Raw genomic sequence first — 13,523 nt, 5'->3', positions numbered from 1 at the left:
TCTATGTGTGACATGTGACTGTGTAACTATGTGAGTGCGTGTCACTGTGATTCTGTGTAACGGTGTGACTGTATGTGGGTATATGTGTGTAACTGTGTGACTGTATGTGGGTATATGTGTGTAACTGTGTGACTGTATGTGGGTATATGTGTGTAACTGTGTGACTCTGTATATAACTGTGTGACTCAGTTTGAGTGTATGTGTGTGTAACTGTGTGGCTCTGTGTGTAACTGTGTGACTCACTTTGAGTTGTGTGTGTAACTGTGTGGCTAACTGTATAACTAATTACTTTGTGTGACTGTGTGACTGTGTATGCAACTGTGTGTGACCCTGACTGTGTGTGACTATGTGTAAGTTGTGACTATGTGTGATGGTGTGTATGTGTTTAACTGTGTGACTTTGTGTGTAACTGTGTGACTGTGTGTATTACTGTATGACTGTAATTGTATGTGTGTAACTTTGTGACTCTGTGTGAGGGTATGGTGTGTAACTGTGTGGTTCTGGGTGTAATTGTGTGATTTTTGTGTCTACTGATGATTCTGTGTGTACCTGTGTGACTTTCTGACTGTATGTGTGATTGTGTGACTGTGTAGGTGTTTATGACTGTGTGTGAAACTATAGACTGAATGTGTGACTCTGTAACTGTGTGTATAACTGTGACTTATGTGACTGTGTGATTTTTGTGTGTAACTGTGTAACTATGGAGGTATGTGACTGTATGTGTATGTGACTGTGTAATTGTGTGACTGTGTGACTGTATATAACTGTATGACTCTGCATGTGTAACTGTGACTGTGTGTGACTGTGTGATTTTGTGTGTAACTGTGTAACTATGGATGTATGTGACTGTATGTGTATGTGACTGTGTGTAACAGTGTGACTGTGTGAGTGTGTGTAACTGTGTGACTGTGTATGTAACTGTATTATTGCATGTGTAACAACATAGCTGTGTAAGTGTGACTGTGTAATTGTGTGTGCACCTGTGTGATTGTATGTGTAACTGTCTAACTCTGCATGTGTAACTATGTGACTGTATGTGTCACGATGTAACTGTGTGACTCTGTGTGTATGAGTGTGTACGCTCCCACTCCCACCATGCTTACTTCTTTCCTGGAGGAAGCTCCTTTCCTTAGCCCCTGAGGTCAGGGAGAAGTCAGAGGCAAAGGGAGGGGTGAGGATGGGAGTGGGGGGACCAGCCTATTCCCAGCAGACGGATGTATAGGGCAGGCTCAGAGGGGCCTAATTGTTCTTCCACTCAATGCCATAGACCAGCCCAGGGGCCTCCTGGGAGCCCGAGCAGTTGGGGCTGGGGTGGGAGGCTGGCTTCTCCCTCCCAGAGCCCATTCCTGGAAGAGGGCTCCCGCCCCGCCCCGTGCTGCCTGTCCTGTCTGCTGACTCAGCACGGATGAGGCGCTATTTAATGCAGTGCAGGCTCTCACACCGCCAGTCTGATCCCAGGGATTTGGGGTGCCTCTGGGACTGGCTGTCAGCTTCCAGAGGGCAGAACTCAGCTTCTCTTCCTCCCCTGCCCTTCCTCCTCCTCCTCCTCCCTCCGCAGCTGCACAGAGCCTGGCCCAGAGCTTCAAAGGTGGTTTCTGTAAGCCACTGTGTGTCCCGGCGACCATTGCTCCACACTGCATCTATCCTGTGCCAGCACTGCTGTGCCCCGGTTTCTTCCGTCCAGTTGCCCCCGAGCCCACCGCTTCTACACCAGGGTCCAGAATCCCCTGCGGCTCCAGAGAGTTACACACCCAACTTAGGGAGCAAGCAATTTTTACCTGATTTGATTTTGTTTGGTTGGTTTTTGTTCATTTTTGATTTGGGGCCACACACAGTTATGCTGTGGGATTACTCCTGGCTCTGCACTCTGGGATCATTCCTGGGGGACTCTATGGGATGCCAGGTATCAAACCAGGGTTGACTGCCTGCAGGGCAAGTGTCTTGTCCACTGTGTTATCACTCCAGCCCCCAAATTAGCTTTTTTTTTTAAATTGATTTGGGGGCCACAGTCAGCAAATCAGCTCAGGGCTTCATCCTGGCCCTGTGCTCAAAGATGACTCTGGATGATGCTCAGGGAACCAGATGCAGGGCCAGGGACAGAACTGGGACCCACTGTGAGCAGGAAGTGGATCGCCGACAGCCTCTTCAGCTTCTCTTACCTTATCTTAAAGAAAACTTGCAGTAATTGGGGTCAGGTCTGGGCCAAGGTGTCTCCTGGCATGGTTTACTCATTCATTCATTCATTCGTTCATTCATTTTTTTCATGCTTTTCTTCATCCCACAGATACTGGCCACATACCGACAAGGTTCCAGGCGAGATGCCAAGGATGAGAACACAGTGTTAAGCAGGTGACAGCCTCTGTGACACAGCTGAGCAGGGCACAATAGGTGGAGGAGGAAGCCTGGTCCCTGCAACCTGGCCAGGGAAGGCCAGGAAAGGACGAGCAGGGCCAGATGCATGGAGCACGATTCTCTGTGGCAGTGGGATGCGGTGACCCAGGCAGCCTGGGTCATGGAGTCTGGTCCCCCCCTCAGACCCACCTGCTGGCCTCAATGACTCCGCAGCCCAAGAACACGTGACCATCCCACTAGGCAGAGCCCCAAGGCCCAGGGACCGCCCTGTCTGCCACCCCCTGTCCCACTCCTCACACGCCCCATCTACTCTTGAAGGATCAGAAGGTGGAGGGGGCAGAAACTCCCGGGCTACTGCGGGGTCGCATGGCTCAGGCCGAGACAGGACCCTAACTTGTGATTCCCAGTGTACCTTCCCAGCTTGAAGCTAGAAGAGTTTGTTGCTGGGGTGTGCCAAGGGGAGCATTAGGGAGGTGCCCGTGATCCCTCTCTGCCCCTAAAAGAGAGCCAGCCAGCAGCCAGGGCTCTGGAAATCTCCCAAAGCCTGGGGGCCCACGGCCAGGCTGGCTCTCCAGAGGGGTCCCGATTCCCATCCAAAGATTCAGAGACCAGCTGTGGGCCTGGGAAGGATGGGCAGGAGATGGCAGGCTGAGGGAGATGGGCTGCAGAGGTGGGGGACGTAGGCAGCATCAGTTGCCAGAGGCTTCCTGGAGGAGGCAGCATGTGCGGGGGAGCATTTGCAATGGTCTTAAGAGGAGGTCTCTGGAGTGGGGAGAAGGGGAGTCAGTGGGTCCATTCAAATGAGGCAGAGGCCAGCACTCAGGAGCAGCCCAGGACAATGGCCACGCCTGCTCGCTGTGGGAGCTGACGAGGCTGCTGGCCCGGCCCCTTCGTCAGGAGGCAGCCTGTGAAGGCCTCCGGCCCAGCACAGGCTTCCTTCCTGCCCGTGTTTTTTTGTTCAGCTTGATTAAATCGGAGGAATTCTGGTGTCCAGGAGCAAGGGCCACGTGCGTGCCTTGGGCAGTGGCAGCAGATGCTCAAAGGAAAGGGGAAAGCACTCCTCAGAAGCTGCCCCAGGGATCCTGGTCCCGCAGAGCCCCTCCAGACTCTCAGTAACACCCCCAGAATTTGAGAAATATCCCTAGAAGCCCAGGACCTCCATATCACCCCCGTGAGGCCCTTGAATGTCAATAATGCACCAGAATCCCCCAAGTCTAGGGAGCAGAGTGTGGAGCAAGGAACCCAAAACCAGGGGAACAGCTGCAAGGAGAACTCAGAGGACTCCCTGCTCTAGTGCTCACCACTCTCCCACCAACCTCTTGGCTCTGAGTCCAGTTGTACCTCCAAAACAAAGTTGCACACACCTCAGAAGCAACTCCCCCCTCCCCCACAAAATCACAAAGCAGGAAATGTCCAAGGTGTGTTTTGGTCTAGGAATGGGGGTGCACAGCCCCCCAGCAAGCACCAGGAGAGGATGGCCAGGCAGAGCTGCCCCTGCCCCACGCAGGCCTGGAGCACAGGGGTGCCATCCTCTGGATGGTGCCTGAAGGAACAGCCAACACCCACACACAGGTGCTGCCCAGCCCCAGACTGTGGGTTGGAGGCCTGGCGGGCGGGGCTCAGCTCCCAGGGAAGAATGAGTGACTCGCTCCCTCCTACTCCCTGGCCATGTGCTCATCACTGTCTCATCCTGCGCCCCGTTCCCTGTCCTCCACCTCTTGCCCCCTTAGAGCTTGAGGAACAGGCTGCAGCTTGAGGAGGGGCCGAGGAGGGAGGCAGCTGTTGGGGGCAGCATGTTCTTCCCAGGGCTAAGCCAGCTCTGGCTCGGAGGAGGGCTGGCGGGGAGGCGATTCCAGTTCCAGACAAAGGCAGTTTTCTTCCCCCACACAGGGTAGTGAGACCCCGTCAGGGCAGGCAATCAAGAAGAGACATCAAGATATCCTTTGCCTTCAGGGACATGCAACTCAGTCCAGTTCCCCAAACCTGGGATCCCCCTTCCTAGCATGTCCTCTGGGGGAACGGGGTTGGGGGTTGGGAGGCCAGCACCCTAGAAGTCACCTCCTGCTGGCTGCCTGGCAGGTGTCTGGGCCCTCCCTTCTGCCTGCATCTCTGACCACAAGCAGGCCGCGGCTCCTGGTCTGCTGAGGCCCTGGCTCGTGCACACATGCTCACCCTGCCATTCCTCAAGGATGGCCTTGCCTGAGTCTCCTCCTCAGCCCTCCCCTCCCTGCCTCCCCACCTTAGTGTGTGCTCTGGTCCCCCACCCTGCCCCGTGTGCTGTGTCCAGTTCCCCTGCCTATTTCTCTCCTACCTGGTCCGTGTGGCTGGGTTCCTGCTGCCTCCCCCTCAAGTCCTTCTCCTGCTGGGCCGCTTCCTGTCTGTAGTGATCCCCCAGGGTCTGGGCAGATAGGGTGCTCCCCAACCGCAGGACCCCTCCTCCGAATGCCAGCACCAAGAGCCGTGGCAGGACCCCAGTGGTTCTTCCAACACCTGCTCTCAAAGGTGCTGGATTTCCTGCAAAGGCAGCCCCCCTCCTCCCCTCCACCCGCTCACGCCCTGCCCCTCCTCCTGCTCCCCCCCCCCCCCCCGCCTTGATCCCCCATCAGAGCAGCCCAGCCCACCAGCCTCCTCAGGTCAGGCCCACAGCCAGGGGCCTAGGGGGCCCCCCACTCCACACTGTCTCCCAGGAGCCTCTCCACCCCAAACCATTTGCCAGAAACTTGATCTCCTTCCTTGGCCTCAGTCACCTCTGCCAGGCTGCCCGGGGTGTGTGCTTTGATGGCGAGTGTCCCCAGCTGTGGCCCGGGAAGGGCTCAGGAGCCCCCGACCCTCCCTCAGTTGTCACATCCATCACTCCTGGGCTCTGATGAGCAGAGAAACCACCAGCTATACTTTGAATAACCCCATCAGCAACCTGCTGGGGCTCAGCTGCGGGAGGTGTGTGTGGGGGGGGGGGGGGGCTGCAGAGGGGGAGGTTGTCACACTTCCTGGGTCTCTGGCTCAGATTTCAGGTAGGGGCCATTTTACGGAAAGCCAAAAGGACGGCTTTCTGTTCAAGCTCTCAGAATTGAGCCAGAGCTGAGCCTCTCTCTAGCAAAAGGCGGGGCCCACCACAAACCAGCCCCAGACTGCAGGAAGAGTCACCCCAGATCCCAGAGTGGCTCAGGCACACCCTACCCAACCATCAGAGGGGCGCCAAAGCCACAGGAGAACAAAAAAAGGGCTTTACTGGAGTGCCAGGGAGGAGGGAAGTGGAAAGGTGGGGCTGAGAAGGGCTTTGGGGGGTGGGGGGGTACCTCTATAGCAGATCATGGGGCTTGTAGGAGCAAGGCTGTGAGTTTGATCGCCAGCACCCCCCATATCCCGAGTGTCTTCTCCCTACAGCGCAGAGTGTGCAAACTCCAGCACACCCCCACCAAGGGCGCTTGAGGGCCCCAGGCAGAAGAGAGCTGGAGGGGCATCTCTGCCTCCCGGACGGACGGACAAAGGGATGCAGGGGTGCAGCAGCAAAGGCTGAGGCGCCTGGGACACAGGCTGGGTTTTAGGGCTTCTGTGATGGCAAAGACTCGTGACAGGAGGCCCAGTGACGCGGGTGGGGCCAGAGCTGTGCCAGGTCTATGTCGTTCAGGGGCAGAGAGGAAACCAGGAAGGAGTTGGCCAAACCTGACCTGACCACAAGCTTCCCGGTGGACAGGCAGGGGCTTCGGGAGAAAGGGACACACATAGAGAAAGAGAAAAATCCCTCTGGTCCCCTCGTGTGGGATTCTACCCTCAAGAAGCATCCGCAACCAATGCAGAGAAGATGGACAAGGGTGTTTTTGTTGTTGTTGTTTGGGGGGTGAGGCATGGGGGAACCACACCCAGCACTGCTCAGGGCTTACTTCTGGCTCTGTGCTCAGGGATAATTCCTGACAGGGCTTGTGGGACCATATGCAGTGCTGGGCATTGAACCAGAGTACAACAGGACTGTACGATCTTTCCTGCCCCCAAAGTGCTTGTAAATGGCAAAACTTGACAGCAAGCCCAGTCCCCATCAGTAAGCTTTGAAGAGTCTTGGGGATGTCTTAGAGGTGCCCCTAAGCTGTCACAAAGGAGGCACACCTGTGAGAGCTGGCGTGGTAGAACCTCCAAGATTTATTGTCAAGGAACTGGAACCAAGAACCACGCTGCTGAACAACACACGAAACACGCTCATTGATGTTCCGTTAAACCAGGTCTGAGAGTGGGTACATGCATGAAGGGGCCTAGCAGACATGCAACGACCCGTTCTCCGTGACCACAGTGCTGGGGAGGATGAAGAGTTTTCCACTCGTTTGAAATGCATCTCGCAAACCTTGATGGATGTGAACCGGACCATGTGGCGATTGCTTTGCAATAGATGTAAATGTCACATTTTCCTATGGCACAGCTGAAACTAATATTTCATCTGTCAAACGGGCCTTGTTGGAAAACCCACTTTGCATGGACAATGATGTTTTTGTAAGCAAAATTTAAAAAAAAATGACAGAAGGCTGCAGAGAAACCTACCAGACACAAGGCCCTGTAAAGGCATGAGTGTTGAATTGGATTTCATCCCTGCCTTGGGTAACAGCTTCCCCAGGGCTTTCTTCTATCACAGCTGTAGTTTTTGATTGGGGGTTGGGGGGAGCACACCCTGCACTGTTCAGGGGCTACTTCAGCTCAGTGCTTAGGGGTCGCTCTCAAGTGGTGCTTGGAGATTGACCCCAGGGTTCCTATGTGTGAAGCCTGTGCCCCACTCCTGTGAGCCTGGCCCTGACCTTCCCAGGGTCTTCATGATGCCAAATGCAGCTGTGAGCTACAAGGGAAAAGCTACATCAAACTTGCAAAGAGGCACATTCTTTTTTTTTTTTTTTGCGGGGGGGTCACACCCAACGATGCACAGGGGTTACTCCTGGCTCATGCACTCAGGAATTACTCCTGGCGGTGCTCGGGGGACCATATGGGATGCTGGGAATCGAGCCTGGGTCGGTCGTGCGCATGGCAAATGCCCTACCTGCTGTGCTATCACTTCAGCCTCCAAAGAGGCACGTTCTTAAAAAGAAAGAGGCTTCTTACTTTGGAAGGGAGAGGTTTGGGGCTATTCCTGGCTCTGGGCTCAGGGGACAGTATGTAGTGGCAGTGCAAGGGTGGAAGACTATCTGCAAGACAAGAGTTTCCCCCCCCCCCCCCGTACTTTCTCCAGCCGCAGAGGCAGGACCCCAGAGGTGTCTGTTGGAACCTCCTGTCTATTCTCCTCGTACCCCATCTCTGTCCTTGCAGCCTGTCTGGCCCACTTGAGAGCCTCTCTTGATCAGTGAGTCTACCCTATCAGTGTCTGTCTCTGTCCCACACTGGGTCGGTCTGACTCCGGGTGTCTCCTGTTCTCCAGATCCTTCTCTGTCCGTTGCTGTGTATCTGCGCTTCTCTCTTCTTCCTCCAAGCTAGCTGAAGTGCAGCTGTGACAGCTGGATCTCAAGCAGCCACGTCAGACTATGAGGCAGAAGTCAAGAGTTAGATGGATTAGAGCAGCAAGTCAGCTGCAAAGACAGCTGAAGCTAAGGCCAGACCATAGGGCAGAGCAAGCGTTGCTCTACCTATCTTGCTTACCCGTTCAGAGAAATCTGAGATCCAGTGAGGCCAGATGCTGTGGTGGGTCTGCGAGTGAGCCATGAGGAGTTTGACTAAGAACCAGCCCGTACCTACTGTATCCTCATGCTCTTTCCCCAGAATTCTCCCTCCCAGATTTTTGTTTTGTTTTTGTTTTGGGTCACATCTGGCGATGCTCAGAGGTTACTCCTGGCTCTGCACTCAGGAATTATGTCTGGCAGGCTCTGGAACCAAATGCGATGCCAGGGATTGAACCCCAGTTGGCCACGTGCAAGGTAAGTGCCATACCCACTGTACTCTCACTCCAGTCCACCATGGCCCAGACTTTGGGCTCTGCTCCAGTCTTTGGTTGAGGACCCCTCCGTGGCTTAGTTCTGAGAGTGACAGGCCTGGGTCACAGCTCCTAGCATTCTGTCTGATGAGGGCCTGGAAGACCCTCTACCCACCAGCACTCATGGGCTGATCTGTCTGTAGGCTCTGCCTTTCCCATATCTGACACTGGTCATTTCCTGTCCTGCAGCCTCTTCTCTAGACATTGAGAGACCTGTCCTCCAGTCTCTCCCTTTCTGCTCCTTACCCTTCTGTCCCTGAGCTGTCGAAGAGCCACCCCTCTGAGGTCCAGGCAGGATCCATGTCGGGGCCCAGGCTTAAGCTGACTTGGTGTTTCCTTGGCCAGTTCTGAACCCCTGGAGTCACACACTCACACAGAGAGACACACACATACACATACACACACACACACACACACATACCAGCAAACTGGACATCTCCAACTCAGGGGGTTAAGGGCTGGGAGGCAGTGAGGAGATGGGGTGACCAAGCCACCAGAAGTGCTGTGGCATCAGCTTGAGGCCAGGAACTTGTCCCTCCTGCCTCCCAGAAAGTCCATTTCTCCTGGGACAAATGAACGGGGGTCCTGGCATGGTCGAGGGGTCACCGATCCAGCCTGGGTCCCTCCAACTGCTGCTGTGTACAGGAGGCAGGACTACCTACAGAGCTATAAGCACTTCCTGACAGTGCTCTGCACTGCAGCCTGGAAGGGTTCGGGACAGGTAGAGCCTACAGCTAGACAGGGCAGAGGTATGGGGTCAGGAACAGAGTCATCACTTTGAGGGACAGTTCCAAGGTGACCAGGTCACACAACCAGTGGAGGGATGAGACTAGGTGTCTGTATTTTTGTCTTGTTTGTGGGGAAGGGTTGGGCATCACACTTAGCACTTAGCAGTGCTCAGGGCTTACTCCTGGCTCTGTGCTCAGGGGTCATTGCCAGTGGGGCTGTGGGGGTGGGGCTTATGTGGTGCCAGGGATGGTGCCTGGTTGGCCGTGTGCCAGGCCAGTGTCTTTCCTGCTGTACTATGGCTCCGGTCCGTCTAATTTTGCCTTCACCACTGACTTTCTTGGGGACTTGAAGCCCTTCTGGCTCCAGACCACCCCAGAGCTCCACTGGGGAATGAGGAGAGGCTGGTCTGGTTCCTGCGACTCTCTCAGCCCATGAGCACCTGGGACTGAGGACCTGGCGGGAGGTTGGGCGAAGGAGGGAGCTGGTGCTGAGGTCCAGTGGGGAGCCACAGTGGTGACCACGTGGTCAAAAAGCTAGGGAGTGAAGAGGCCATTCCTTCCTTCCCCCACCCATCTGTCCACACCTGTTTCTTCATCTGTGCAAAAGGAAAATAGTCCTGGCTCCAGGCCCTGGGGGCACCAGCGTGTCTGCTCACAGACAGCCACAGGACTACAAGGTGGCTACAGTGAAGGGCCAGGGGCTGGTGGCTGAGCAGAAGCTGGAAGGTAGGTCCTTAGGGGTGGGGATCTGAGGGGCCCAGGAGCCTTCAGGGGAGCTGAATGCGGGCCGTTGTGGGCAGCAGGATGAGGGCCCTCGTGGGCTCATTAAAGGCCCAGACACTTCTAGACAAAGCCAGGAGAGTGAGCACACGGGCTCTGTGTGTGTGTTTGTGGGGGGAGGTCCCATTAGGGCAGCTCAGACTCAGCACTGCCCCCCTCACCCCCATCTCACCCCTTCTTCATTCCTTCCCTGCTCCCTGCTCCCAGGAACATCCTCTCTCACAGGTCAAACCTTCGAAGCCCCAGGAGGGAATCAGGGTGTGGACAGGCTCTTGGGGCAGGAGCAGGAATCTGGCCCAGCTCTGCTCCCAGGATCTCAGTTCCCCATCTGCAAAATGGGGATGGGCCCTGCCCTCGCGATCCACAGAGGCCAACAGGCCTTCTCCGTGAGTTGAGGCCAGATCCAGAGTCTCCTGATCATGGGGGTGGGAGTGGGGGAGGGGAGAAGGTGTCACTGCCTCATGCCTGCCACTCCCCCCCACTCCCCACTGCTGCCCCATTGGAGCACCAGCATTCGTCTCTGGGTCCAAATGAGGGTCAAAGGTCCAGAAAGGAGATGGGGTGCAGAGATAGTACAGCGGGTAGCATGCTTCCCTGGCACACGGGCAATCTAAATTCTATCACTGGCAGTACATATGGTCCCTGAATCTCTTCAAAAGTTGATCCCTGAGCAAGGAGTAAGACTTGAGCACTGCCAGGTATGATTCAAAAAAGCAGAAAACAAACCAAAAAAAGTCCCAGGGGACAGAGTGATAACAAAACAGGTAAGGTACTTGCCTTGCATGAGGTTGCCATAGGTTTGATCCCTGGCATCACAAATGGTCCCTAATCCCTGCCAGGAGTGAGCCCTGAACAGAGTCAGAAGTAAGTTCTGAGCACTTCCAGGTGTGACCCCAAAATCAAAAGAAACAACATCTAGAAAGAACTTCCCTTCTCACAAGTGGAATCTAGATTTTTTTTCGAGATCCAAAGAATCATTTCTTCTTTTTTTAGCACGGTAGACCCAGAGACTATAAAACGCAGCTCCCGGAAGAAATCAGTGCAGAGTCTCCTGCTCCCACACCTGGCTATCCTCACCGGGGCCCCTTGGAGGAGGGCGGGTTGAGTTTCCCTCCCCGCCCCGAGCAGAGCCCTGGCAGCTGAAGACCTCCAGAACCAGCCACAGCCATGCTGAGACCACGCTCCACACGTTCGGGCGAGCCTCATGCATGAAGGAACGGCAGAGGAACCCAGGCATGCGGGACCCGGGGCTGAGATCTCCAAGCCTACTCGGATCAGGACTGGGCCTCCTCCACCCAGGTCCTTCACCTTTCAGTTAGTAGGTGTTACACCCACCAACTGCCCCCAGCGCTGTGTAATCCCATCAACGGCCATGACCTAGAGACTATAAAACCCAGCATTTGCGGCCGCATGACATCTTATCTAGTTCTTACTCTTGAGAACCCTGCGGGCTACCGAAAGTATCCTGCTCGCATGGCAGAGTCTGGCAAACTCTCCATGGCGTATTCAATATGCCAAAAACCAATAACAATGATGGGTCTCATTCCCCTACCTTGAAAGAGCCTCGAATGTGGCACTTTCTAAAATCTCAGGGTTAGATGGAAGGAGATGTTACTGGTGCCTGCTTGAGGAAATCAATGACAGTGACAGAACCTGAATCAGGTTTACCTTCAGATCATTTGAATAATCATTCAAGCACCCATCCATCCATCTACCCAATAATCCAACCATCCCTCCATTTATCCATCCATCGCTCCATCATCCATTCGTACATCCCTCCATGTATCCACCCATCCTTCGATCCATCCATCTGTCCAAGCATCCAAGCATCCATTCATCATTCACCCATCCACCCACCATCCATCCATAATCCATCTGTCCACCCAGTCATCCATCCATTGCTCCATCCTCCCCTCCATCCATCCATTATCCATCACCCATCTAGCTATTAACCCATCTATCCACCATCCATCCATCCATCCATCCATCCATCATTCTTTAGCTATCCCACAGGCACCTATCCTTTGCCCAATTCTGTCCTGGGAATACAAACATGTTCCCTGACAGATTATGCTATTGGGTGTGGGGAAAATCATCAGTTAGAACAGGATGGCTGTAGTGGAGAGGTCACTAACCTGGTCCACACGCCAGGAAGCTCTGAACCAGTGTGCAAATGTATTAGATGACATCAGGTGGCCAGAAGAAACAGTAGTAGCAAAGGCATCAGACAGGGAAAACTGGCCGGCCTGGCCTGGGGCCAGAGCAAGCCGTCATCAAAGCCTGGGACATCAGACTTAGGGAAATAAGCCGCCCATCAAAAAGACCAACCTGAGTGGTTGCACTTGCTGTGCTGCCCAGAGGGGCCACAGTCTTAGTGACAAACAGAACAGTGGTTTCCAGGGCCTGCAGGGAGGGGAACAGAGCTGTTGTTCTAGAATTTCTGTTTTACCAGATGAAAGGAGACCACAAGTGGGTTGCACAACCATGTAAATATACTTAACACTGGAACCTGGAACTGCATACTTAAAATGGCTACGACAGGGCCAGAGAGATGATACAGTAGGTCAAGCTCTTGCCTCACACGTGGCAGACCTGATTTCCATCCCCGGCACCACGTATGGTCCCCCTGAGCACTGCCAGTAGTGATCCTTGAGTGCAGAGCCAGGTAAGCCCTGAGCACTTCCCCACGGAACTGAGGCCAGCCCCAGAGATGCCTGGGCACAAAGGGTCACATTCCAGTGTACCCTCGAAATGGTGGCAAAGATAGTACATTTAGTGTTAGAGCTATTCCAGCACAATAAAAGAAACACACATGCACACATGCCCCCAAATAGTAGTGGGAACAGGCTTGGGAGTCCACGGCAGCGCACAAGCCTTGTATGAATGTGGGCAGTTGTCCAGAGACCAAGTAGAGAGCAGGGGCTAGAGGGTCAGAGGTGGAGGACGCTCACCACAGTCACCTCTGACCATTGGCAGGAAGCTGGAGGGAGGAGAAACCTGGAGGGAGGGGGGCAACATGTATGTTGAGGAGTTCAGGGTAAACCACGGGGGGATATGCTGGGAGCTGCCAGCAAGGAGCGGAGCACAGTGCTCGGTGCTCAGAGAGCAGAGGGGATTTCCTCCCCTCTTGTAACATTTCTGGGGGTCACTTTCCTTTATTTCTTGCTTTGATTTTGGGGGTCATAGTCGGCAAAGCTCAGGCATTAGTCCTGGCTCTGCACTCAGAAATTAGTTCTGGTGGTGCTTGGGGCACCATATGGGACACGGGGGATCGAATCCGGGGTCAGCCACATGCAAAGCAAATGCCCTACCCGCTGTACTATCTCCCTGGACGCTTTCAGGAGGGTCACTTTCAACATTCAAGGGAAGAGAAACACTTGGACTGAATCACTGAACCTCCTAGACATGAGACCTCTCTGAGGCCAACCATGGCCTCCAGGCCCAGCTGTGAGGACAAGGTTTCCAGGGATCTTCTGCCAGCCGCTTTCCCCGCCTTGGCCAGACTATGGCTTTCCAGGATATCTTTGGAGCTGCCAACTGGTTTGGCTGGGAGAAACTCAGCTCCTGCCTATTGTACAATGAGGCCTCTGACACCCAGGTAAGGAAAGGGTCTTTCCACGTTCACCTGCAAGTCAGGTGACATGAACGCTCGTCTACTCTGTCTGTGCCTCAGTTTCTCCTTGGGGAACCCGAGGAGGCTGTTTCTTCCTTGTCTAAGAAATTTA

This window comes from Sorex fumeus, unplaced genomic scaffold, assembly GCF_029834395.1.
Source record: "Sorex fumeus unplaced genomic scaffold, SorFum_2.1 ptg000067l, whole genome shotgun sequence".
Taxonomy (NCBI): domain Eukaryota; kingdom Metazoa; phylum Chordata; class Mammalia; order Eulipotyphla; family Soricidae; genus Sorex; species Sorex fumeus.
This window is presented reverse-complemented; position numbering follows the sequence as displayed.